This window comes from Siniperca chuatsi, linkage group LG22 (assembly GCF_020085105.1).
Source record: "Siniperca chuatsi isolate FFG_IHB_CAS linkage group LG22, ASM2008510v1, whole genome shotgun sequence".
Lineage (NCBI taxonomy): Eukaryota > Metazoa > Chordata > Actinopteri > Centrarchiformes > Sinipercidae > Siniperca > Siniperca chuatsi.
In genome coordinates, this window is record NC_058063.1 from 22,441,711 (window position 1) to 22,467,310 (window position 25,600).

The window sequence follows — 25,600 nt, forward strand, 5'->3', positions numbered from 1 at the left end:
CGGTCTTTGTTAAGTTACGGAAATGAGGAGAGAAGTTTAGGTCAGAATCAAAAATAAATAAATCATCCCAAGATGTCTAGCCTCTCGTGCTCAGTGCAATAACTTAACCACTACTGAAACTTAATTTATACAGCAGAGAGGGGATTTTCTACCAGCTACTTACACATATTTACCAAATCTTAAGTCTTCTGTGTCAGAATAATATTCCAGTTGATGTCGAGCGTACATGTGGAACATTTGTAAATACGAGATCAAAAGGGGACAGAGTCTCCGGTGTCAAAGTTGGACTCATTTGCAGCACTTTGACAATGTTCCGCTACTTCCACCTTCACTTATCCGCACAGCCGCGAGAGGTTGCATGTTGAGAAAAGGTCAACACAAGTGCTGTTTTTCCATGGCTGTAGACTCTTAGTTTTGTTCAGATGAGGACAGTCTTTCTCGGAACATTTCTGTAAACCAATACGGATATCTTTGTTTGCTTTGAACCAAGCGTCATTACGCTTTTCAGTGCTTTTTTTATACAACTCAGGGCTGTTCATAACAGATAGGAAAATAATGGTGTCATCAGCAAACAAAAAGGGCCCAAACTAATTTCTTTTTTTACCCTAAAATTGATCCCTGTTGGACTCCATAGGCATTATAACCTGAGGCAACATGTTTCCATGTTCCCTGCCCCGTGACCCTGTACAGCATGAGCAGGTATACTGTAGATAATAGATGTATGCCTGCAATAAATCTACAAGTAGTTTTGAGTGTTTTTTTTAGTTTGAGGTATAAACAACAACCCTGTTACTAGCTGTCCAAAAACAAGTTCCTTATAGTAATTTGGAAGAATGAAAATTGGTCGATAATGAAATCACTTAATGGAAAATAACAACCTGTTTTCTGGTGTGTGTTTGCGTGAGAGAGATGGCACAAATGAAAAAGGCTATCTGATCAAATTGAGTTCCTCCATTAAAATGAAATTAAGTCTGAAAGTAACAAAAAGAGAGTTTACAAGATGATGAATGTGAATCAGGAAGACAGAGGGGAAGAAAGAGGGATGAGGGGAACAGAGATGGTAAGACATTGAGGAGAAAGAAAAGGATGAGGGGGGAAAGGAGGGGACAGAGAGGAAAACTGAAGTGCAAAGAGAGGGTAAGAGGCAAAAAGAACGAACGAATGGGAGGAGAGAGGAGTGTAGAGCTTCAACTCTCCTCAGGGTTTTTATTGATTGTGAAACATTTGTGCTCATGTAAATATACAGACAGAGCATATAGCTGTTTATGCTATGTCTGTATATTTACATGAGCACAAAATGTTTCAAATCAATTAAATGGTGTAAATATTTTCTTTTATTTCATGTTTGCCACATTTTTCTCCAAATCTCACGTGTATTTTTTAAAATCCCAAATAAAAATGTTTCTTGATTCATATTTTTTAAACTCAATTTGTATGTTGATCTGATGGAACTTTAGAAAACAGAATTCAGTTTTCTATTATTGATTTCTTTCATATGGAAAATTGAACTGATGAGCATTACAAAGACCAAGAGAGGAAGAAAAAAAATTGGTGAAAGAAAGAAGTGACAGGAGGAGAGGAAAGATGGTAGAAATCAAAAGAAACGTAAGAACCAGAAGTTAGAGATGAAAAGAAGAATGGAAAGCACAAAAGAAGAGGAGGAAAAGGTGAGAAAAATCATAAGTTTTAGGTCACAAAATATAAATATAGTATACACATTCTCTCCAAAGACTCCAGGGATGTAACTGGAGCACAAAGTTCTTCTCTCCTTTCTCCCTGCTGAATTGTACCTGAATATGATGAGAAAGTAAATCCTCCATCTGTAACTACAGATGATGGAGGTGATATGTCAGAGCTCCAGCCTCAGTACTTCACAGACCGTGAACCTGCTGTTCCTCTGGCTCATGCCAAGAAGTAAACATACAGCAAATACAGTGTTAGAGGGACTTTGTATCAGTGCCAGCTAGGGTTAAAGTCTTGATTTAAACACATGATTATGAATTAACTGTTATATTAGTTTACCACAGTGTATTAACACCTTGATCAAGCCAATCACATGCTAATCAGGTACTTAACAGTGATGAGGGAGGTGCAGCCAGAGAACAATAGGCCTGATTACTGATTACTGGGCCATCATGGGAACAAAAGGACAGTTTCAGGTGAAAATAGGCAGGGTAAACAGCAGATACTCAGGTAGGCTCCTCCCTGAGGGCGGGGCTTAAGCAACACAGAGTAGCTTACATTTCTGAGTTCTCAGACCATTTTTTCACAATTGAGAATGACTTCTGGATGGGAGCCGAAACGTCTTGATTCTGAGAACAGTGTCCAGATGACTACGACTGAAACCTTTTCTAAGATGTTATATTAGTGTCAGTGTCTTAATTGCAAGAGCAGTGTCCTGCAAATCTCCTTTTAAGATATTAAGCTTCTTCATGAGAAATGTTATGTTCTTAATCTCACGTTTAGTCTTAGTCACACTTTTTTCCCCTTAATCTCACATAATCTTTTATCCCAAACTATTCTTAATCCTTTTTGCGACGGCCCACCTGCCTGGCTTCCTGCAGGAGCCTGGGTGGGTCGCACCTGAGAGGTGGGAGGCGCCAGAGGCCTGCTCTCCCAGGTGGAGCTCGCCTCCACATCTCATGGCCTCCACGTCTTTGTAGTTTTAATTAAGTTTACACATCTTACAACACTCAAATATACCGTCATTCATCCATACAAGCCTTACACCACTCCCTCCAGATCTCCACACCCCATTTTGTTTTCTTGTTCATTTAATACATTTGGCTCTTGTTACAAGCCTGAACCAAATTTCTGAACCAAACAAACATTCTTAATATAATCCTCGTTTTAATCTAACAGTTTTTAATATCACAAATAATTCTTGACCTCACATAAAACACATGAGATTAAGAAAAGGATTTGTCTTGATGTCACATGATTTCATTTTCACATGAGTAGACGGCATAATGTCACTGCACTCTGACATGGCACTTCTCAAATCAGAGGCTGCAGATGTACCAACATGTGTCCTGCTGCCTTCAGGTGTCTGCAGGGATTTAATGACCTGAACATGTCACCCAGTATGAAGCAGCTGGACAGATACTGTACGAATCACTCAGTTTATAGATAAATGCAGACTGATTTACTGACGCGCCTGCTTTAACTACATTAAACATTCTTGATGCTAATATTAATGCATCTACTGGCAGAGAAGTGTTTTTATTTAGAATAGTTGTTTGACATTATCATCATCATTATTATTGCTTTGCACCGAATGTTGTTTGCTGTGGATAAAGTCATCAGATTGGCAGTAGACTGACGTCGCACCAGAAACAGGCGTGGTTCTGAGACGTTTATTCTCAGCGCAGTCAGACACGTTTCCTTCACAATACCAACAACTCACTTAGTGCTGCCTCATGCCTGAATGAGCCTGCCAGCTGTGCACTGGGCACCAAAACACCCAATGCGTGGAGCGCTGCTTCTGCTGGTCGTTGCACTACCATGAAAATAAGGCCCCTAATCTCTCATTTTCCCCTTAATCTCACATGAAAGTGTTTTAGTCTCCAATAAATATCTCATGTTATTAAAGCTGCAGGAATAGCAGATTTACATTGTATTATCTGAAACTTCTGCTGCATCCCAATGGGTTGTGTGTGGGCTTACAAAGGCCAACATCCCCATGAAACAGTCAAATACCAGCATTAGTCCAACACTGTGTTGCTAGTGTAGGACAAAGTGAACGCAGGCACACTGTATAATGGAAGAACAGAGCAGCTGTGGTTCATGTTTAGACAACACTGGGATCCCTGCTGACTTCCAGCTAGCGACTGTTTTCTGTTGGCAAGAAAACAAAGCATAAATTTGTCCCCTGATACCAGAAGAGTTTTCACTCGTTTCTGCTCCACCTCTCCTTTTCTTCGCCCTCCCCTCGCAGAGTGAAGCCTGACTGCACCGTGTGTCTGGCTGTTTGCTTCAGTAGCTGTCTTCCTTCAGACGAGAGAAATAATACAACTGTCATGTTTGCTTCTGTTTCATCAGCCCTATCTTTGTTTTTCAGTTGGTTTCTTTTCTGCTTCTGTATGTATGACATTTATAACTGCTGTTGCTCTTCCTCCAACCTTCCTCTACGCCCTCGCTGTCAGCTTCTATTACACAAGAAGCTGTCAAATCGCAGGGCCAGAAAGACAGAGAGAGAGGGAGGCAGAGTGAAGAAAGGTAGAATGAGCGATAAGAGAAATAAAAAGAGGGAACGCACAGATAGGGAGGTGAGAACGACTGTTCAGGTGATGTAACGTCCCCACGGGCAGCCGTTCTGCTCGTCTGGCTCATATCGATCGGGTTTGAACTCACTGCAAAATGTATATAAGCCCACAGCAGGGTTACCTGAGACTCATTTCTGTGGCCATTTTTCATTTTATTAGAGAGTAAATAATAGAAAATTAGAGGAGCAAGAAATCAGGAATGATATGTTACAAAAAAGGTCCCCAGCCGAACGCCAGAGTTGGCATTATGTTACCAGTGTCTTCCCTTGTCTTAGAGATCTTTGGGAAATACATAATGCAAGAACACAGCCTGCCACACCTTAAACAGCATCATTTAATCTAAGTTAGCTTAGCAACAGCTAAGCTGTTGGAGTCCAGGGACGAGTTGCTCTCCTCGCGGCTGCACCAACAACCAAGCTGAACTCGGCGTGTGGCTCAGTGTGTCGGACAAACTGAAAACGAGAAGGGATTTGTCCTGTCAGAGTTAGTCTCCATCACCTACCAAGAGAAGAAGAACCCAAAATAACTGACTGTTATATTTACACAAATGTAAGTATATTTAATAAAACACACCAGCCTCAGTGTTCAATGCTTCACCGCCGGTAGCAACGGAATCATTAAAGTAGCTAAATATGCTGCGTACGGTGAGGAGTGAAGGGACGCCGTCCTGGGCTGTAAACCACGCTGCGGGTGGAGGGAAGTGCAGGTTGTATTTAGCCGCAGTGACCTGCATCTGGAAACGGATCTCAGAGTTACTGAAGAGATCTACAGACACAACGAGCTACTTCAGCTCGCCCTTTGTATGCTTGGTGACCGGACGGACGTGGTAGAGAGGACAGTAGGAAACAAAGTGGAAACAGAGCGAACTAGAGAAGACAGGAGGTGGAGGAGTGGGAGGACAGAACAACGAGATGGAAAAAGCAGAGGGGAGGAAGAAATGAGTGGGAGGTAGAGGGAGATGGAGTGATAAAATGTGGGATTCATTAGAGACAACTGAGAAGAGAGAGGTGGGCAGAACATAATTAGAAGACACCGAGTGAGACAGAGGGAGGGATAGAGACAGGTCAAAAAAAAATATATGTATACACACGAATAAACCTTGTAAGAGTAAAGAGAAAGAAAATGGAGATGGAAGAAGGTGAAGATGAATCAGAGAGGACAGTACAGCTGCCGTCTGTCATCTGTTTAAGCCCCCGTCAATGATGGGGAATTATCCACAGGCACGTAATCCCAGCCTACACTTACAGCTAAGTACCACACACACACACACACACACACACACACACACACACACACACACACACACACAGAATTACAAGTTCAGTAACGTCCAGTGGTGTAGAAGCTTAATGAGCAACATTTGTGTCAAAGTGTGATTAAACATTATATTTGCTACCCGGAAACACTAAGAAAATGGCCTTTTTCTCCCGCCTGTTCTTACATTCTGTTGAACTATGAGCCATTAACGCAGAAGTGAAGACACGTCACTGATGGCAACATGGAGTTTCATGCTAAGGATTAGGATCTGCAACAAAACGCCGTGACTGACCTTTAACCCCGTATATTCACAAATGGTTCCTTTTTAATTGGAGGCCAACAGCCTTTGTTCTCTAACTAACGCAGCTAGCAGTTACGTAGCGATTTTAACAAGACTGCCGTTCCCTCCCTGACAAAGACCTAATAAGGTTCACAAATTAAAAAGGCTATGCAACATTTGGGGGGGGTAGTGCTGCGGTAAGTAAAGACATGTTAGTTGATTAACTAAAGCCCCATTGACAGTATTGGGACTTAACATTTCAAAAAGGAGTTAACTGGCGAGGGAGAGACGGCTGTCTGAGATCCAGCTCAGCAAATTTATGGAGATTGTCTATTTCTGCTTTAATGAATTTGATAAGCTGTCCTCTGGGAACATGTACAGACCCCCTAAAATGAAAAGGCATTTATTTAATGATATTTTCCATACAGCATTGCATTACTCCATCTCTATGCTCCCCATCGGGAGATTTATTTACATAAATGTACATAAAAACGTCAGCGCCATGGAAGCTCAGACATACTCAGCCAACACAAAGCCTTGTTTACTTTTGTGTAATAATTGCCTCTCGTTTTGTTTTGAAATGTAGTAAAGAGAAGATTGGGGTGATAACACTGCTTTGTTTTGCTTCTGTTCAGTGGGGATGAAATCACTGCACACACACACACACACACACACACACACACACACACTCAGACTCCATTAGCACGTTGGTAAGAGATCCAGGAAATGGAATTAGCTCTGAAATAAACATGATCATTCCTCATGAGAGAGCAAAACGAGGATTGTGGAAAAGTTGGACGCAGAAGGAAAGAGGAAACGGAGGAAGAGGATAATGTAAAGAAATTGAGCTTTTGAGAAACCAACGAAAAAGTAGGAAGATCAGAATGGGCAGGGAAACAGAGGGACGGAGTGTGGAAATGAATTGGAAAGAGTAAAAGGATCATTGCAAATAGGATGATACATGTGAGGTGATGGTCAAATGAAGAAGAGATGCACAGAAAAGTGATTACCAAGAAGGACCGCTAAGAAAAGGAGACAGAATAAAGAGCCAACAGGATAGAAAGGGAACCAAAGTTAAACCGAGCGGATTTCAATTATAAAGAGAAAATTGGATTTATTCAGTTCAAAAAATGACATGAGGGCAGAGAGAAGGCTGTGTTGGCAGCGAAGGGATAGACAGTTGGAGGAATCCATACATATATTAACAATCTGTCTACCTACGGTCTCTCCAGACATTTCTTTGCTCAGTATGAACAATGTGCGATATATAATTTGACCAGAAAAATATAAAACCTGCCTCTACAAAAAAAACATGGCACTTCTCTTTGCAAGCATTGATACATTAATAGGTCCATGCAACAGATCAATGTCCACACTTCTTTGCATGTGAACAAGTGACTGAAAATGCACTCTTAAGTGACTCTCAGAGCAACAACATCACCACCAACCAGGGAGCTGCTGAAAGTCTGATCTTGAAAGTGAACAATTAACAGACCACAGTCCAAAATTGCTCAGTCAATATGTTTTGACGTGTGGAAGGAGGCAAAAAGCTGTCGGTCAATAAATGTGGAAGAGACAACATCAGAGGCCTGTACTGCGAAGCAAGTGCAACGCGCCCGGGATCTCTCGTCGTTATCTGGCTTCATGAACCCTAACAACCGCAGTCATGCTCAGCGGTCACAGGACGCTGTTATCAACTCGATCAGAAATACTTTATTGATCCCCGAGGGGAAACTCTTTTGTTACAGCAGCTCACTGTCACGTCAGTGCACACAGGAATAGAAGTACTAGCAAAAAATATAATACACTATAATACAGGCCAGAAAATAAATTAAGTACCAAGTGGGTATAAGTATAAAATAAGTGTGAAGTACCAAGTGGGTTTACCGGTTGATGATAATAATACTGTATAAGGTAATAGTGCATGAACTGCCAAGTTAAGTGCAGCTTATTAAGGTTATAATGAGACGGAGGATATTGCACAGCAGTAATAGAAGTATGAATAAATATCAATAAATAGGGAATCTTCCGCTGAAGGTACTCCTTTGTTTGACCACTCGGTCAACTCGGTAAGTCAACACAGGTTTTCCTAATCTAGCCACCAGCGCGTTCACATGAAAAGGGGCGGTGTTTGCAGCACATGACCAATCCCAAACATGGACAAGTCTACTGGCAGCAGAGCGGCATATTTTACAAACGAAGAGCAAACTGAAACATTATACAAAGTTAAACACATGATCCAGGCTGAAAGCGTCGCAGTTGCAGCTGCCTGTGTGAAGGCTCAAGTTAATAGGCTTATAATATCACTGCCCTATCATTAGGGCACGAGTAGATCTGACTAGATCTACATTTGTGTATTTCATTCTTATGGCGTGTATGACAATTTTAGCCTCATTATTTCAGCTGCAAACCCGGTGGTGTGAAGCTGACTTGGGAGCTAATAAAAAATAAATATAAAAACATAATTCAAAGTGGTAAGCAGGCTTACTTGCAGGCCACATTTTCTAATAAAGACAGCAGCCTCAGAATGGACTAGACATTTTTGGGCCCTAAATTTAGGGCTATGTAAATTCATACACAGTCTGTTTTATGACTTTTATAAATTGGCTTTGTTTTCTCAGAGCATCGTAAGAACAAGATGATCGCAGAGCCATTGTAAAGGCTTCTGTACACTGTTCATTGCACAAATAGGTCATCGACTTGGAAAGCTCCAAATCGCTCAATCTGACATGACTCAAAATCACCGGTCGTACAGTCTGACGCTGATGTATAATCAGCGTGTATATTACAGTGTATAAATATATTGGTGTATGTACACAAATGTCAGAACACGTGATGCCTTGCTCTTTTGTTTGGATGGTTCAACAGATGACTGCAGAATACAGTGTGTGTCATGTCTGTGATGATTGATAGGTCAATGACTGGTCTGATCCCGATGCCAGCCGCACCATGTGGACTGTCAACCTGTGGCACCCATCATGCTAGTTAGCACTACTACAGGTCAATGGGGAGGTGTAATGGTTTGGGGGCCTTTCAACTGACACACCTGGATTCAGCAGCCTCTTGTGTTTTTAATCTTCTAACTCGTAAAACTGCTCTGTTCATTTCTTTGTAATGGTCTTGTTTCCTACCTCTAAGTCCAACACGTTCTCATTCCCAGGGCGTCAGATACCGAAGTTTTGTCACGCCCCCGCGGCGTCGTTTAAACACGCACAAGTTACCCTTGTCAGAGCGGGAAGCATCCAGGAATGTGGAACACTGATGAACATGAATAACCTTTGGGATGAACTGAGCACAGCATCCATAGAAATGAACATCCAGCCATCAATAGGTCAGCCAGCTGAGTGCAGCAGGTGTTATCAGGCTGAAAGCTGCTCTAGCACAGTCCAGATTGGACTGTAGATTTAAGCATAATTGGGTCGCAGCTACGGCCGTGTTTCTAGTTATTCCTTGTGTTTCCCGTGCTCTGCTGGTGCAGAGCTGGTCCTCTCGTTCACTCTCCTGGCTCCCTGATTGCTGTTCAGCCTACACAACTGTTCCTAGCCGCGCACCTTCAGTCCATCTACTCTGCAGTATATCAACGCTGGTTCTTCATCCACCTATCGGCAGATCGTGGTTTTTAGCCATAGTTCGAGTCTCAGGCCCCTTGAATTGTGCATTCAAGTCATTTCTCGTGTGTTATTTTTGGCTCGTCTCTAACTGTGTCTCTCTGCAACAGGATCACTGCCCGCTGCTCAGCCATTTCCCCTGCTCTGCCACGCTTCACCAGCTCCCTTCCCCCTCTGCCTCCGAGTCAATAAACCTTATTCATTCCATTTCCTTGATTCTGTGTCCTGCATTTGGGTTCCCCCCTGGTGATAGTTATAAATTGGCTTTATTCATCTTCTTAAGCTAAATCAGTCTTCACAAGAGTGTACATTTTTAAATTCAATCCATTGATACTTCACAGCAGTCACACTGCGAGAGGAGGTGTCCAATCAATCAATCAGATCCAGCAGCTTATAAATACACATACTGAACCTTTTACATCTGAAAGAAAAGCTTCCTGCGTCCTGTGCATTCATTTTGAATCTGCTGTCTTGCATCTCTGCTATTAAAGTGAGAGAGTCTCCTGCACGATGATCCGACATTCACACCTGCTGTCATTAAGAAGCAAACGTCTGTCATTTAGGAAAAAAGGAGATGTGACATCGTGCCCCAAATGAACCCGAGGTAGAAATGAAGACTTGATTTTCAGAACGCTACACATCCATTTTCGAGAGAAAAACATCATTACCTGAACTGCACTACTGAATACTAAAACAAGGAGGAAACAGTCTGGAGTTAACAATTGGTCAGCCGAGTTGCTCTTTGTTCTTTTATGGCTTCATCTTTTCTCTATTTGTAAAAACAAAAAACAACAACAAAAAAAGAGACTTGAGGAAATCACTATCCTGCGTTCTTCTGGTGTCATGATTGTGAACATACTTAACTACAGATGCTAAATATCTCCGATATTATTTAGATAGCCAAAATGTTTTGAAGGGAGAAACCAGCTCTGCTATACAAGAATCCAATTAGAATTTTTAGTCGCTGAGTGACATGTTTAAAATTTGGTTGCAGCTGTCTGACAAAACTCAATGTTAAAGTATTTATAATGCTGCGCTGTATCAAATAAATCTCAAATGAGAGCAGCAATAGCTGTGGGAACATAAATAGTATGAGCTCTTATGTATAAGTTTTGTTTAATTAATGTATACATTTTGTCTTGAGTTTACAACAAACTGAATTAATAAAAAAGGTCTGGAGGTCATTAAAAGCAGAATAATATGGAGAAATTCTGGTTTGCAGTACAGCCAATAGTAAACAAGACGGTATCGACAGCATAAAAGTGGACATTGCAGTGTTAATTTGGGAAATTAACACAATATATCATGAGGTCCCAATATCGCTCCTTGTGGGATGCCTTTATCAACGAGTCAAAAGAATCTCAAAAAAATACCAGAAAGATTTCAGTGAAAGTTTGTGGAAAGTTTAACAGTGAGCCAAGGAACAAGGAAGTAGTCCAGGAAAGATTCACAGAATTTTTCTTAAATGATTCTAATTTTGTGTTGCAGTATTTAACCTTGTCATCATAAGAAATATTTTGTAACTTTAATATGCAGCCAGGTCCCCACCAAAAAGGAATCACTTCTGGCTTGGCCCATTGCCAAACATTACACCCCATTTACTATCGGCAGCTGTTTGAGAGATTTCCTCCTAACTAAACAAACAAAAACCCAGAAGTATTTACAACTGTAAATACTGAGATGACTTTAGGTTAAAAGTGGGCTAAATCTGACTGAAAACTTTTTATTTAAACATTTAAATTACTGTCAGTGTTGCTTCACATTGAAATAGTCATTCAAACAACAATTATAACCTAAATGTATTAATTTGGCCCAGTTTTAACTTGGGCATTGGGGTTAAAAGAGTACTCGGCTGAAACGGGTTTACAGTACAGATCATGTACTTTACGTGTATCAGAGTAAAATGGGTCAATATCTGTAAATATAGCAACTTTTATCAAAAAAAAAATTAAAACACTCAATTCTGAGGCTGTTCTGTAAATAGTTTTCTAATATAGCAACTTCTGATCATCCATATCAGGCTAAATTAACAACGTCCTGTTGCTGCTAAACTTCCTGTTTAAGCCCCGCCCATTACGAGTATGGATATGAATACAAATCATTTAGACAATACAGATAATTGTGTACTCGCTCATCCCTAATGGACATCTTTTGATCTGCAAATCATTAATTCAGTGCTTACTTGGAAGTGTCAGGAACCAGAAAATGGTAATTGCTGCAACAGGATGAATCATCCAGGTGAAGTGCAGTCTGTACAGTGTGTTGACATTTGCAACAAAGTCGTTCCTGCAGGGTGTAAACTCGTGACTCAGTCTGAGTCCACTCACTGAAAGCCTCAAACTAGCTCCGCTCCTGTCGGTCAGCTTCCCCTCTGGTCTGAAGGGACAATCGCAGTGCAGAAAAGAGAAATCTCATGTGTTGCTGTACGTGGCAGTATTTTTACTTTAGGGGACTATTTGAATCCCTGGTGCCAGTTTTTTGCTTTAAGATGGATGACAGGGTGTCACCTCTAACAGCTTCAGCTGCCTTCACCTGGACGGAAAGAAGACTTGATACAGATTTCTTCTTCTAATTAAGATTACATTCAGATAATGTTGCTCGTTATTCACCACAAATCAGGCAGACACCTGTTGGGCCAAACAGAAACAAGAATCATTATCCCTCCGGTTTTCAGCAAGTTGCTTTTTCATAGCTTAAGATTTTGACCTTTTTAAAAAGGAGAATAGCTCCATCAGCCTGACTGATGGGACTTTTTAAACACAAAAGCGTGATGAAAAGTGCCTTTGTCTATCCGCAGGTTGGGAGCCACAGGACTTAACTAGCGAACTGTATATGAAGCAGTTAAAACTAGCTCCACCTTAAGCGGCTACAACAGTAACATGCTGATCTAACAATGATGCATCAATATTAATCTAATATAATAATCAGTCACAAGGGTCATTTTACTGCACAACCTCTAGTTTTCCTACAGATACTGGAACTGATAAAACTTCTGGACTTTTAAAAAGAAAAGTAGAATTTTGAATGCAGGACTTTTACATGTAATGGAGTATTTTACATTGTGGTATTGGTATTTTATTTAAGTAAAGGATGTGAATACTTCTTAGACCACCAGTCTGTAGTTGCATCAGTCAGACGTCAAACTGTAAGGACCAGATTGAGTTTAAAGTATGCTTTTATTATTTGTGAATTTTCCATTGAGCAGCTTATTTTTGTTTCCTGCGAAGATGAAATCACTGCATTATCACCTTAAAATGTACCTGCTGGGTTTCCGTAGCCCCTCATCTTAATTGCATATTGTTACTCAGTTATTTTTGTGCCATTTCAAGTGCTAGTATTAGTTTTGTTGACATTTTCATTTCTCCTTCAAAAGTTTGCTACAAGTGCCATTCCTAGCGTATCAGTCCATTACATGACTCACGTAGCCCTGTGGAGGCTTTGGTGACAGTTTCTTAAATTATTTTCTTTTGAAGGTATAGGAGAACCAGATACAGCGACACAATTTACGATACGGAGAACATATGTTAAGTAGTTTCTGGCAATTTCAACCGTACCTTTTTACTTAATGCACCAGTGGCAGAGGTGCCCATTAAACCTGCAAAAACTGATGTTTTTGGCCACTTGGGGGCAGCGTGTTGAACACGACTCGAGCAGTTACGGAACAAAATGACCGTTCATTGTGTTTGTGTCTCCTGATGGACGTCAGTCCGGTCTTCTCTCCGTCAGCTCTGTGTTTGGTCTTCCAGCAGCTGCTGAGGGAAACATCTGGCTCTGTAGCTGCTAGATGCTCCGCTACGTTCACCAGCTGCTCTCTGACTGCGTCTGTCTGCTGTCTGCTGCTGAGCAGGTAGCGTTCAGTGAGCTTTTCTCTGAAAATGATGCTGTGAGAGGGAACCAGAACAGTAAAGTTGCAGCCGGACAGATAAACAACGAGCTGAAAGCTCCGTAAAGCCGAGCGGAGCTGCAGATTCAGCTGATGATCCTCTGTATGTTCGTCACTATGAGACCCCCTTTCACACTGTCACTCGATACATTGTTATCATAAAATTATCGATTATAGCCACTCCCATTACTTTTTGTGCTGTTGTGCTGTTTTAATTTTATTCTGTTAAAGAGTGAAAGTTAAGGTTTTGTTAGTTTGACCTGGGGGGGTACACTGAATACACTATGATCACTGGCTTAGCCGTTCTCATTGTTTTATTGTAGACATGACGGAGCACTCAGCAGGTGCAGTTCAAAGTATGAAAATAAATAAGATGCTGCATAGAAATGCTAATTAACAAACTAATTAGATCATTTTTACCAGATTCCAGTTAAATTCCACCTAAGAAAAAGGTCAATTACCTGAAACACGTAGGCAGCCACATATTTTCCTCACTTATTGTAACTTCTCTAAATACTTAGTTATCTTTAAGATTCATTCATTTTAGTTTACTAACCAACTGCCAGCTACAACTTTCCTTTTTAATACCCCTTACTTTTAACATGTACCTGCTCTTCAGTCGGACAGGCATCCATGCAAAACTGACCCTCACTATTTGCGTGAATTGCATAGCAAGTCTTATTTATGTCTCCTCACATTATTTTCTGCAGTTCTCCCTCAAATACATATTCAATAAGGAGTAGAGGCTCCCTGCTCAGAGCAGCAAACTGAGCCTCCGCCTATTGAATAAATGACACCCGTGACCACAGGCATCAAGACGAGGCACAAAAGTCTTAATAAATCTGGCCCTGAGTCTCCGGGCCTTTCAGAATAAAGATTTGTGGCTCTTAACTAGGGCCATTAGTAGGCCAGCGATGGCATCATTCCTTAATGACGTCTTTCTGGAAGTCACTTCTGCTCAGGATTGCCATGGCAGATTTCTAATGAGGTTTCGATAAATAAATTAGATCTTTTTTTTTTTGCATTTTGGAATCACAATAACAATGAATATAAACAGAAAGCTACATTGTACAGCTTTAAAATTGAGATATTAAGTGGTATAATTAATTTTTTGGGCTTATTTGGGGCTTTGACTGAACTGAAAGTGTATTTATTAATCACCACACCACTTAAATATACATGTGATCCTTACCATTAACTTGTTTATATGTTGACATTGAATATATTTTGGATTTGCACCATACCATTAACCTGTTTACATATTTGGTTTTTGCACCTTACGGATAATCTTTATTCTTAGATTTTGTTTATATTTGCATTTGTACGGCAACTGCTGCACAACAATTTCCCATGGGATGAATAAAATACTATTCTATCTTACCCTCTGATTCATATTCACCTTCACCCAGCCCTTTTTCACTTTGCGCTGCTGCACATACATGAACCAGAATAGCAGGTGAGCACTATCACTGTGCACTGATCGTACTCACAATTAAAATTGGGCCCTTAGTCTAAAACAAACAGGTGACACATTCATACCGTTCCAACAGATGAAACATAAAATGAAAAGAACACAACAACTAATTAGCTAACAGGGCTGAACTGAGGAAAACTCAACTCTCGTGAACTTTGGGTAACATCACATGCACACAGCTACACAGACGTCCTTCTCTTTGCTGACAAACAACTGCTTTAATTAAGTAGGCCCTTCAATGTGCTGAACAATCAGCTTAGGCAGAACCATATTTCATTCAGGGGTGTCCCAGTCTCCCTCACCTAACAGGTGCATGACAAAAGAAATCCCTATTACGAAACAAATCCCAACTAATACTAACCCCCTTTAACTCCCCTTTAAGTATGAGTAAGTGAAAACAAAGAGTTAACATAAATCAAACTCAACAATAACTGGACTTAAACATAGTTGTCTTAACAAAACATGATGACACAAACAACATGCGTGGTTAGAAACATGCCCACTTTGTCACCTGAGGTTTAGTTTTTGGTGTTTCCCATGCGATAGCTAGTTGGATGCTAAGTTGTTGCTAGGATGTTAGCAGCGGGTATGTGTTTTTACAAGTTGGTTGGATTATGGTTGCAATGGCTTTCCGTGTGATTGTTTGGCAAGGCAGCTCAGTAGGTGGTTGCTAAGGTGTTACTAAGCAACGTATCACAACGGTTATGCCTCCCCTGACTTCCTCCTTTGCTCCCGTCATAATTACTGAGGCCACTAGAGGTCGACGCCTAACATAACAGCCTCCTGGCTCACGATTACGTAGGTTATATATGAATTATAGTGCATCACTTTTCGTAAGTATAAGTACGAACTGCGAAGTGGTAAACACGGTTGCCAAGGTAGTTGCTAGTTAGAACATTTAGAACATGCAGGAAGTGTGCTTGAGTGTTGCACAGGAGACACCTAATAAAAAGCTGTCATACATGAAAACAGGTCTTGGCTCTACGAGGAGTATTTACAGGACGTGCCCGGCTTTATTTTACATTTCTCTTTTTGTCAACAAAGACCAAACAAATAGTGTTTGGAGCATTCAATGAATTTCTCTCTCTCTCCTGTCTGACAATATCTAATTCCTCACGCACTCAAACATCATTCATGATTAAACATAATGGAAAATGTAAATGCATTATTCATCTCAGCCATGTTTACTGTGTTTATATACAGGTGTGTGTCCCACATTAGAATTAGAGTAAATTAACTCCCCACCGCACAGCCTCAGTGGCTCCATCCTTAAGGTCACCATGACGATGACACTGCTGAAACTCCTTGTGTTTTCAGAACAGATTACTCTCGCTGCCAGAGGAAAAAAAGGAGAAAATCTGAAGAAAGAAGCGATGAATCTGAGGGAAACAAAAAGGAGAGGATGTAAAGAAAACATAATGAGTTCTTGACATCAAAGGATCTCAAGGCAGATGCAGGTTCTTACACTGCGAGAGCCTTTAAGAGGCAGAGAGGAGAGAGAAAATTGCACCTAGATTTTTAAAACAACAACAACTGTAGTAGCAGTTGTCGAGCAGGAACACGGGGGCAGCAGGTGGCCCACAACCACAGATCCAGACTCTGCAGCTCAGAAGGCAGAAAGACCTGCTGAAAGCGACAGAAGGACAGAGGATGGATATAAAAAACCCATTAAAACTACTGTAAGGAAAATAGTCTTTTGCTCAGTTAAAATATAATATAAATACAAATCTAAATCATCTGTCTTGCCATGCACAAGTTAAATGTTGCATTGTCATATCTGCTGGAGGTCCACCTTCCTCCCTGCGTCAGTTTGGTTTAAACTGGTTTTATTGTAGTCACTACTGGCTTCTGTGACGCTTTAAACACACTGAAGTGCTCGCTCTGGTTCGCCGTCGTGTAGCCATAATACCCGTGTTACCAGCTGAACCATTTAAGTCCAGGTCAAGTCCTCAACTTTACAACTTTAGTCTGACCTGAGTCAAAGTATCAAGTCTGAAGGTCAGGTTACCTTGATTAAGACAAAATGATAATAAAATGTATATCTACAGTGCCTTTCCAACAAAAGGTTAGAGGGTCCTTTAAATGGGACAGCAGTAACAAATGGCACAGAGGTATAAAGCAAGAAGTCTCACAATGCGAACAATAAAACCAAGTAATGCAAAGCAAAAAACTTTAATAGAATACGATACAAACAGATGAGATGGTAAAAGTGCTGCATGTCCAAAATTCACTACTGAAAAGTTGTTTTCAGAAATCAATAAGCCACGTTTCAGAACTAAAAGATGGATTCAAATAGACAAAACAACAAGCAACATCCAGAAGGTAAAGCCTATTGTTATTTTTATTATATCCTGCCGACTACACCCTGTTCTGCTGTTTAGAAATTGAATATATATTGCTCTGGCTAGGTCTCATTTTGTGCTTTACAACAAAGCAACGTGTTGTGTGAGGCATTTTAAACTGCATTATCAGCAGTAGAGCAGCATACGGCTAGTGTAATCAAACGGCTCACACTTTCAAGCTCAACAGCAAATCTGGAAAGAGACTTTTTCCAAACGTATGTTTTTGTTGTTGCTTTGAGCACCACGAGCCGAGTGCCATATAGTCCCGTTATATTAATAAAATACATACATTTTTAAAAATGCAGACATCTCCATAGCTGATATCTCCAAAACTTGGCAACTCACACCAAATAGCACCACAGGTAAGTGTATGCATTTGATTTTGATGTGAACTGTCTGAGGTCTAAGGGGAATAGTTTTTCCTCCATTAACATTCAAAATAGCTACAGCTACTGTAGTCAGTGTGGAGTCGTAGGATTCTTGCATCTGTTGGTGTTTGATGCTGGTCTACTTTGTTCCTTTTGCACCGAGTAGAAGGGAGGAGTAGAAAGAAGAGAAAGACATGAGGCAGTGGAGGAGAGGAAATGAAAGGGGAGGAGGAGGAGAAACCAGAGGGAAGGAGAGAGCAGAGCAGGAGACGAATGTAAATGATGATGTGTTTCCATTGCGTAACAAGATTATTCGTGGCGAAACACAGGAGATAAGGATGAGAGTGAGGCTGTCATTAGGAGCAGAGATCAGGTCCTCATTGATGCTGAGCGACTGTATGATGTGCATATATACTCCACTCCATCGACTGACGGAGCCTTTCCACATCCACCCAACACACTCCAACACACAGCAGCCTCCATCCAAGTCTGTCAGCAGATTAGTGCTGGACCCCCCTGAGGAGAAGCATCAGACCTTTGTTGCTTCAGAGCAGGAGCCTGAAGCCGCTTTCTCATCACAGACCTTTACAGAGACGTTCTGGTCTGGATGCATGGGGGTTTCTAAAGAGCATCTTGTCTGCTCCACCGATCAGGATCAGGAATGTTGGTCTGTAGTTTTCTCCACCGATTCAGGATCAAGAATATGTTGATCTGTAGTCAGCTCCGCCAATCATAATCAAGGTTATGTAATTTGTCGTCATCTGCACCGTCGAGCTCATGCCATGTGATGTGTAATGTGGTGATGAGGACAGAGTGCCCATGTCCATTCAAGTGTAGGGAGCAATTGCTATAAACTGATCGAAGAAGAAGAAAAAGAAGAAGAAAGAAGAAGAGAAGGAGGAGAAGAAGAAGACAATGGAAAACACAGGAAGAAATCAAATAGAAGCCAAATACATACAATTAATATGTTAATTTTACCTGCATCATAAACACTATTTTCCATTTCGTTTGGAGCCGCTGTGTCGGCCTTCATTTATTTTTCTCTCAAATATAAAAAACAGACCAGAACATTTAAATCAGAAAGATTTCATTTAGAGGCTTTGGCATGAAGACACACACACACCGGTAGATGGTTTCTCAAGGGGCAGGATTAAGAGTAGTTAGTATTCATGAGGGTAAAGGCATTCTTCACTACTGTCTTAATGTCACGCCTCCCACTGTGTGTGCGCGTGTGGCTTCATTTTAAAAAGGTGTGACTGTGTAAATTGTAGTACGATTGACTTTCCTTTGCCTGTAGGCTGGATGGGACACAGCCATGAAAAACAAACAGGCCTTTTTCCTCATGGCAAAAGCAATTTCTACCTCCCTCCCACTCAAACATATGCGCACACACACACACACACACACACTTAAGCCTCTAAGCTCCCAGCAAAATGAGAAATGAGTCAAAACATGGCGGCAGGGTTTTTAAAGATGAAAAAGTGGAGCAACAAAGATGATAAATGGTGTTGAATAAGTTCACAGTATATACACACACACACACAGATGATTTGTGATAGAGTCATTTTCTAAGTGTATAAATGTGAGTTAAAGGAGCATGCTGGTGTTTTTTGCCCATTAATGCGTGGAATAAAGAAGTGCCCTTGTTGTAATGAAATCTTGGAGCCAGTTCAAAGACAATAGTGACACACTGTAATGCTACCTGCTGGTGTTTTAGGTCATTGTGCAATCAGCAACAAAGTGTTAATGTTTTCTTCCAAATGCCCCCAGGGAGCTTTAGAATAAAACCTTTATGCTCTTATCTGCTGCTTTTCCACTAAATTAACATTTGAAAAGGTCAGTTCTGTTTACTCTGATTTCCTTAAATTAATCATCAGCTATCTCTATAATACACAGCATGAAGTGTGATAAGTTAGGACAGAATTTCTCATTTGTCTTATTTTACTCATTATGGAATATAGGGCATCACTTCGATGTCAGCGCGCAGTAAAGTGTTATTTGCAGTCTGGAAGAAAAATAAATAAATAAAAAAAAAAAAAATCAATCAAGTGAGGCAGTGTGGGGAGATTAAAAAAAGAAGTCACAGTTCACTACTCTGTGTGTGTGTGTGTGTGTGTGTGTGTGTGTGTGTGTGTGTGTGTGTGTGTGTGTGTGGGGCATGGTGTCATGACTCAGCACTGTTCAGTTTCTGATGGCTAAAGAGGCGGCAGGTTGAGGACGGTGAACCACCACACAGTAAATGGAGACACTCTGCTGTCTCTAATGATAGCACTCAGACAGGAATACTGTACAGAGTGTGTGTGTGTGTGTGTGTGTGTGTGTGTGTGTGTGTGTGTGTGTGTGTGTGTGTTCAGACACGAGGCCAGTGAAGCTAAAATGGTATAAATAGAAGCCTCTCAGTATCAGTAACGAGCTGGACGGAGGGTGAACAGCCATTAAACACAACAGATGATTTCCTCTCAGCTGCTGTAGTGTAAATAGACTGTAAGCAGAGTGTGTGTGTGTGTGTGTGTGTGTGGTATTGATGATGTCACAGGTTTGAATCCAGCAGGTAAACAATACAAACGTCTTGCACTCCAGAAAGTGCAAAACAGACGCGTCCGATCAAAAACTCCGTAACAGGAAAAAGTCAGCTACACTTCAATCACGTTAAATTGCAAATAAATATTTTCTTGTGTCAGCTAGCCACAAGTTCTACAAATTCAATGACAAAGTTTTGTTAGTAATTTCCCCTCACATTTCCGATCCGACGCCCATATCGGCATGACGACATCATTTGTCACTGTTGCAAAAATGACAACTTGGTTAAAGTTAGAACAGTCCTGGTTAAAAGAAACCAGCGCTGGCTGTCGGTGGCTAATGGGAAAGGAACAGCGGTCTCGTCTGATGTTCTTTCACCTGTCGACTCGGACTGCGCTCCAGTATGAATCTGAGGTATTTATACTTTGAGTATTTCCATTTCAAGCTGTTACACTTCTACTGCACTGCATTTATCTGACAGCTTTGGTTACTTTGCAGATTACCTTCCTGTCCAGTGGAAACCTCGTATCTCTAGGTGTTAGTGATGAGCTGAAGGATGAAGAGTTTCCTTCATGTGCTGAGGAAACTCTCCTCCTCCTGAAGCTGAATAAACTCTTTAACCCCCCCTCGGATCAGCTGGGAAACGCATCGTCACAGAGCTGAAAACAGGCTGTTTCTCTGAGCTCAGGAAGACTTTTTAGAGATACGTGGTTCTCACAGGACAGCGACGCTACAAACACGTGATGATCTTATAGACCATGATGCATTGCTGCAGGTTAAACTACCCAACAGTATATAAAGCAGTTAAAATGAGCTCAACCTGAAACATCTGCAGCAGTAAAATGCAACACACACATGAATGCAGAAACATCAGATATAATAAACACTGACAGGAAGCGTTTTACTGCACAGGGACGACTTTCACTGTCAGACTTTAAGTACATGTTGCTGATAATACTTATTTATTTATTTTACTTACTTATTATTTTCACAGAGTGGTGTTAGTTTTACTGAAGTGAAGGATCCGAGTACTTCTTCCACCTCTGGCTCGTTGCAGTGTCGCTGCTTCCTCCTTTGCTCCTCCGGCCGCTCGAGGGTTTTATCATATGAAAGTAAAGAGACGTCGTTTTTGGGGCGTTTTGCTGAAACGGTTGTTTCTTCTTCAGTCTCGCATGCGGATAGTTTTGCGTTGCCGTTGGTTCTCAGGTAACATCTGAAAACTTTAAAATTCGACAGTGTGTCTTCCCAGACAAATGTCCCTGTTAACGGTTTTCATTGGAAGCTTCTTTGGAAGAAAGTAGTTAAAGTGAAGACAAACTGCAGAGGAGAGATACAACCAGAGGTAACTAAGAAAATGCAGATGTTTCTCTTTCCGTGAACTCTGAATATCTGTGATGAAGTAAAGACTCGAGGGACGAGCAGTCGCGACGAGTCGCAGTTCTCGTATCTCTGCAGCCGCGACAAACTCCACCACAACATCTCAATGCACAACAGACCAACGCTGGCTACGGAGCCCACTCCGCTTGTAAAATGAGACATTATCATTTTGTGCATGTTGATAAATCTGTAACACTGCTGCACCTTGTAAAAGGTGAATATGTTTGTCTGAATTTATATTTTTAACTCTACAGTTGCTGTGCGTGTCTGAACCAAAGCTGGAACCTTGTTCTAGAGACTAACTGCACTAAAGCAGGGAGCTGAAGATGCAGGATTTATGGGAAAGGGTCTGTCTAATATGTTCAATCTTAATTTTGAGAAAATAAAAATACGCAAATATGAAACATAATTCTCTTTACTGATCCCTGAAGACTATTTTCTAAAAAAATTGTAATTTTCTGCTGCTTCAGTTTTACAGCCTGAAGCTGCATTAAGTGTCTCCTGTTTACATGAGTGGATATTATGATTCAAAATAAAAAACTAACCTTAGGGGCACCGAGTCTTTTTTGCCAAAAGTTATTTCACGACTCAATAAAAATGAGAAACAAAGGACCGAGAGGTCCATAAAAACCTGATTAAAATGGCAAAGAAATGCCATTAGAGCAAAGTTAGTTTCTCAGTCTGTACAGAAGAGCTGAAACGGATCGCAGTAACTCGGTGTTTTGCTCAGAGGCGCATGAGCCGAGCCAGCGCCCGTCACGTGTCCAGGTACTCGCACCGCAGGCCAAAAGCAGCAAAGCTCTCGGGAAACTTGATGCTTTTCCGTTGGTACGACTGCGGTGGTCAAAACGTCTCCGAGGCTTTGTCTCAAAAATAAAAGCCCTGCTCACTTCCTGCTAATTAAAATGAGGAAGAGGAGCAGAGCTCGGGGAGGGAAGATTGGATTCTGTAATAAAACATCCTTTAGCATCGTAACAGCTCAGCAGAGAGAAAACAGATCAATCTGAAACTATTCATCCACATGCTTCTGAAATAATAAGCAGAGGTGAAGAGAGAAATAAAGAGGGGAGGAGAAAGACTTGAGGGAATAAACAGAGAGGAAGAGAGAGGGATAAAGGAGGTAAAGAGACGAGGAGAGACGACATGGAGGGGGGAAAAGCAGGAACTGTGTTTCAGTTTCATTTAATCTCTAGAAATGTTTGATACATTCATCTACATGGGCTTCATTTATCAGCAGGCATGCGATCACAGTTAGCCTCTCAGGCCACGGTGGCTGCACGAACCCTGCGAACCCTGTGTCCGCAGACACTCAGGACGGAGACGACTGTTCTCCACCTCTGCATGCGTTAGAAGAACTGAATCATTACATTTTGTTTTCCAGGTGACAGTGTTTAAGCAAAGGTAACAGGACAGGGAGTTCTGTGAGTTCAACATGATTTAAGGTCATCATTTTGTTAGACTTAATGGCTTTCATCCCCATCGTCTCATTCTCCTATTACCTGAAACGTTTGACCCTTACACTCCTTGTCGGAGTCCTGTGTTTGAGTCCAGCTTTCAAAAGAAGAGGTGACAGATTTCACAGCCTGATTCCTCCTGAAGAATTTAGTGATGAAACATTTTCTAGGAGACCGAGTTGCAAGCAAAAAGACACAGTAAACACGAGAGAGCAGAAATGAAACAGAACGAACATTAAAACATGGTTAGAGACGGAGGACACACCTGGAATGGTGCATTTGGGTCCTTTCAAACTTACATCAAACACCTTGTCGTCCCAGCTGCTCTCCGTCCAGCAGCAGCTCACACCACAATCTGTTTCAACCTAAACTCCGACGCCACGACTTCACATGCAGATGTTCCTAACGGCTGCAGTGGAGACGGAGCTGCTGGAAGTCGGCCGGGCAGGCTGAGGGGAGTTCTGCAGCAGAGCGGTGTCTATGAATTTGGCATGAAATTAATAAAAATGAAAGCGGTGAGAGCTTGCTAAACGAGTGGGGTAATTTTTACATTTCATTTAATAAAAAATAAATAAATAAAAAGACTCTCCCCAGGGTTTTTTTTTTTCCTTCCTCTCTCCAAACTGAAACAGCCCTGACAGACCCAGAGAAGAGTTAGCAAGTCAGCAAAATGACACTCGTTAAGACAGCAGCACTATGTAAAGTTAGCTAACGTTAGCCACCATAGGCTATCCGACCAAGTAAGGTTAAAGGAAAGGAAGAACGTGTTCTCATCTTTCAAAAGTTACTGAGTCTCCCTTTAAAGTCCTCTTTCGTCCATATTACATGGTCTTCATCAGCAAAGGTCGCTCTGTGTGATGGAACTGAAGATGTCGAAAGCTCCAGAACAATGAGGAATAAGCAACCTTTTTAACTTTTTTTAATAAATGTTGATATACATGTAGAGCTCACTTTCTTGGACCAGGAGTAAAGTTAACTAACTGTGAAATAATGAATTCAGTTTGTGGATTTTTCAAAACTCCCATCGCAGTGGACGTTCGGTCTGGAGTGGCATCAAAAACGCAGCTGATGACAATAATCTGATGGTTATAGCAAATACTCTGTTGGTGATAACACTTTAAACCTGCCTGTCATGCATACATAAACAGCTGGACATAAACAAAACCAGCAGCCGTCAGTAAACACTGTGAAAGGTAACGCAGTGCAGTCATGAACGTTTGTCACTGCGTGTTAAACAATAAACAAAACAATACATGACACTAGTTTCACACACATGGAACCTCATGCAGCTTCACTGCTTGACTCCAGCAGGACAGTAACACACAAGGTAACAGTGTGTGTGTCACCTGCAGTGTGGACATACATCACGCAGCAGGACAGCCAGAAGAGCCAAGGAGACAGGAAGAGTCAGATTTTGTGACTGGTTTATCTTTTGTCCAACACACACACACACACACACACACACACACGCTGCATTAACATTCATGTATTCTGACCATTTAGAGAAAGCATTTATTCAGCCAGAGTCTTACCCTGTAGGTGGTGAAAAACGGCTCAGACACATGCAAATGTGTGTGTTTGTAACTGTATACTTGTGAGGACCCTTATTTATAAAAAGAGTTCCCTGCAGGTCCTAACCGCAACCAAAAACCCAATTCAACTTTAACCCTGAAGACAGCAACAACACTCAAAACAATACTGGGAGGAAGTGAGGACAAATGCATTGACTTTCAAAATGTCCTCACTATCCAAAAGTCTCCTAACCTCCCACAAAAGGTCCTCACTTTCTAAAACCATGTCTCCTGCGAGTTTAGCAAGCTACTGGCCAGCGTTCTCTTAGCAGCCATTAGGTAGTTTCATTTCAGACACACGGAGGATGTCAGGGTGGATCATTCGGCATCCAAAGCAGTATGACTGGAGACGAGGGTTCATGCCCCGTCTTGTCCTTCAAGTTAACATCGAGGCATCAATCTTTCCTTACGGTTAATTAAGCATTTTAGGAGCCTGGTCGCATCCATATCTGAAAGGGTGAGGTGTTGGTCTGTCTTTTTACTATAGGCAACAAATCCCATGAAAGGACCAAAACCAACAACATGTTAGTCCGTCTCTCAACACGGACTTCCTGTCTGTGGCTCTCAGCTCTGCTGAAGACGTAAATCTGTGAAAACACCTCACTGTTATGATGTGTTGGCACGCAGGGAACAGGGAAAAGGACCCAAACACAGACACAGGAAGCAGAATGACTGAGAGCTTACTGGCAGAGGCAGGCAGGCAGGCAGGCAGGCAGGCAGGCAGGCAGGCAGGCAGGCAGAGGCAGGCAGGCAGGCAGGCAGGCAGGCAAGGCACAGACAAACAGGCAGGCGTAGGGCAGGCAGGCAGGCAGGAGGGCAGGCGACAAACAGGCAGGCAGGAGGGCAGGCAGGCAGGCAGGAGGGCAGGCGACAAACAGGCAGGCAGGACACAGGCACTTAAGGCAGGCGGGCGGGCGGGCATAAGTCCAAAGGCAGACAAGACAGAGCCAACGTAGCAACGGGGACGAACTAACAGAGAACAAAGGAAGGACACAGACTTAAATACACTTAGGCGAGGGAGACAACGAGACACAGGTGAAAACAATCAAAGCAATCAAAGACAGGAAGCAAAACTAAAAGACACCTGAGGGAAAGAGACTATTTCAAAATAAAACAGGAAATGACTGAACACAAACCCCAAAACCATGACACTCACAGATATATAGTTTCCTGTTTCCTCATTTCCTCAAACAGCTGCTCG

At 41.6% G+C, this 25,600-nt stretch overlaps 1 long non-coding RNA gene across 1 annotated transcript in view; it reads right to left on the reverse strand.

Annotated features, from left to right (window-relative positions):
- LOC122870342 overlaps window positions 1-25,119 on the reverse strand; it is a 53,075-nt gene extending 27,956 nt beyond the window's left edge. The window contains exons 1-2 of the long non-coding RNA XR_006376548.1: window positions 23,128-25,119; window positions 16,013-16,146 (exon numbers count right to left, since the gene is read on the reverse strand). This is a non-coding gene — a long non-coding RNA (uncharacterized LOC122870342). The remainder of the gene's footprint in view (window positions 1-16,012; window positions 16,147-23,127) is intronic.
- Between the last annotated feature and the right edge of the window lie 481 nt (window positions 25,120-25,600).